Here is a 2,581-nt window from a genome sequence, read left to right as displayed (position 1 = left end):
ACAAAAAAAAAAAAAAAGCAACGATATCCACATCGGTTACACAAGGAAGGAAGGAGGGGTGAACTGTCACCCCCTTGCCACGATTTTTTCACCTCTCCTCCCGGGGCCCAGTTCTCCCCACAGAGCCTCGAGTCACATAATAGTTCCTCCGCGGCCCCCAATGATTTATGCTTCTGGCCGGGTTTTATGTATTTCTGTGCAACGCGGTTCAATATTTTTTTTACCTTCTCACCCTAGCTGTCGCTGAACGAGTCGAAGAACCGAAAGAGAAAGAGAGAGAGAAACGATCGTGGGACCAAGGTATAGGGATGAGAGAAGAGCCATAAACCGTGGCAGGGACTGGCGGTGGTTTTCGCTGCTATACCTAACTACGCAGACTATATAGATCGATATAATTAATAGCTCCGGCACGGATCGGGTAACATATGGCCGTAAGGACACGAGAGGAGAAGAATGGAGAAGGACGCGAGAACCGTGGGGACAGAAGTATAGTATGGAGGCGGGGGAGAGAGAGAGACGATCCGATTCGAGGCACTTCTCGGTCACTTTCGACTCCGCGCATTCGAAAGGATTAGGGACGAACAAACGAACACCGCGAGCTCGTTCTCGAAAAAGAAAAGACGTGGCTATGCTAATTCCTACCTGATGGCGTCCCCAAGGTCCGTCCCGGGGATCTTACTGGGTGAACTCGTTCTGGTTTGCGGGAAGGCTAGTTTGGACGAGAGCATCCGAGTAGGTATTGGTTGGACGAGATTCTTCTTTTGGTTAAATGGAATTTTCGTGAAGAATTAAAATACAAAAAAGGGGAAAAATCTTCCTACAAAACTTCGTAAAAATACTGCATATATGTGAATATCCCTCCATTCGATCTAAAAACCTGTTACAAAATATCCAAGACCCCTCTCAATCGCATAAGAATCAGAACATAAATAAAAGAAATTTCTGTACCCTGCATCCTCCTGGAGCACACTTTCATAACTGACACTTTCATCTCCACATTTTCCCCGACAAAGGTCGATTTCTTCAAAGAAGAGCTACCCCTATCCTCTTTGAGAGCCAAGGGATACCTCTTTAAATCACAATATTATCCGTACGAAAATGGGCATGTACATACACGCACATATACACACATATCGTACATTCAATTTTCACGTGAGTCGACGCACGACAGTCCAACGGACAAAGAAAAAGAAGAGGAAAATTCAACCCTCGAGTCGAGTTATCATTTGCATTCCCTCGTCGTGGAGGCCACGTGCCTGTCGCGCACCCTGGCCGAGTGAACCGGCACGCGTTTTGCATAATTTCACGAATCGCGCGTATAATCGTCGTTGCAAAACTCGATTGCGCTTTGACCGCCTCCGAGGACATTAGCATAAGCTTTTCGAAATGGCGGGGAAAGAGAGGCACGTGACCCGCCACGAGCCGGAAGGAAGGAACAGAAAGGATCCTTTCTTCTTCCTAGTTTTGAATTGAGCCCTATTTGTTAGCATAAGGTCATATCGTAGACGAGGAGAAGTTTTTTGAGAACGTTTCGAATTTTTATTTTCCAGGCACGAGACACGCCCGCCATTATTACGCGTGATAGGCGCGTGTTGATTCCGAAGGATTATAAAGCGGTTTATAAAGCGAGGTGTGTCGAAGTGGGCTAATAATACGTTGATTTGAATTTGTATGAGTACGTGGTTTGAATATTTGTGAAATTTTTGTTAGATTTTGGTTTATAATTTTCCATAATGAAAAATGAAATATAATATATCGTGTAAAAATTTATCATGAGATTCTATAAATATAAAAGAAAAAATTTTATCTAAAATATACATGACATATAAAAAGATATAGGATGAAATATAATACATTTAGAAATTTGATTTTTCAGAAAAATCCATCCAATCTTCAAAAAATAATCTTCAAAAGATGGACATAGATATTCCAATCTTAATATCAATATCAAAGATTTCAACGATTAATCTCAAGCTATAATTGAAAAATTTTTTTAAAGTATAAATAAAAGGTTTCGTTTTAAATCATACACAAAGAATAATCCTCGAGACACATTCTTTTATTTTAAAAATAAAATTCGAAATCTGCAATGCACGGGCCAAGAAGAAAAAATAAAACGCATCTATATTTAGGTATAATTTCGAAAGTCACACAGCTACCTAAGAGTAATCACCTGGATCGTTACCAGGCACAATACGAAACGATTTAACGCGCGAGGATCGAACAAAGCCATTAGATTTCACAAGGAATATCGAGTCTTTGTCGCGTTGAAACCGGGCACAAAGGCCGCGAAAAAGGCTGAGACGAGGTTGAAACGCGCCGGCCGATCGCTCGTCACCAAGGAATCAATTTTCCGAATGAATATCCGTCCCCTTTGTTCTCCTTTTCCCTTTTTTTTTTTTTTTTTTTTTTTTTTTTTTTTTAGTCCTGCCTGCCACGCGCTCGATCCCATTCAGAAGCGTGAATCGCGTCGTTTAGGGAATTTCGTCGCGTTGGCGGCCATGACCACGCGTACAATGGCCCACTCGCAATCAACCACCTCCCCACGTATAGATCGAGTCTATTGTTGCGTTCGAAGACG

This window comes from Apis dorsata, unplaced genomic scaffold, assembly GCF_000469605.1.
Source record: "Apis dorsata unplaced genomic scaffold, Apis dorsata 1.3 scaffold_125, whole genome shotgun sequence".
NCBI lineage: Eukaryota > Metazoa > Arthropoda > Insecta > Hymenoptera > Apidae > Apis > Apis dorsata.
This window is presented reverse-complemented; position numbering follows the sequence as displayed.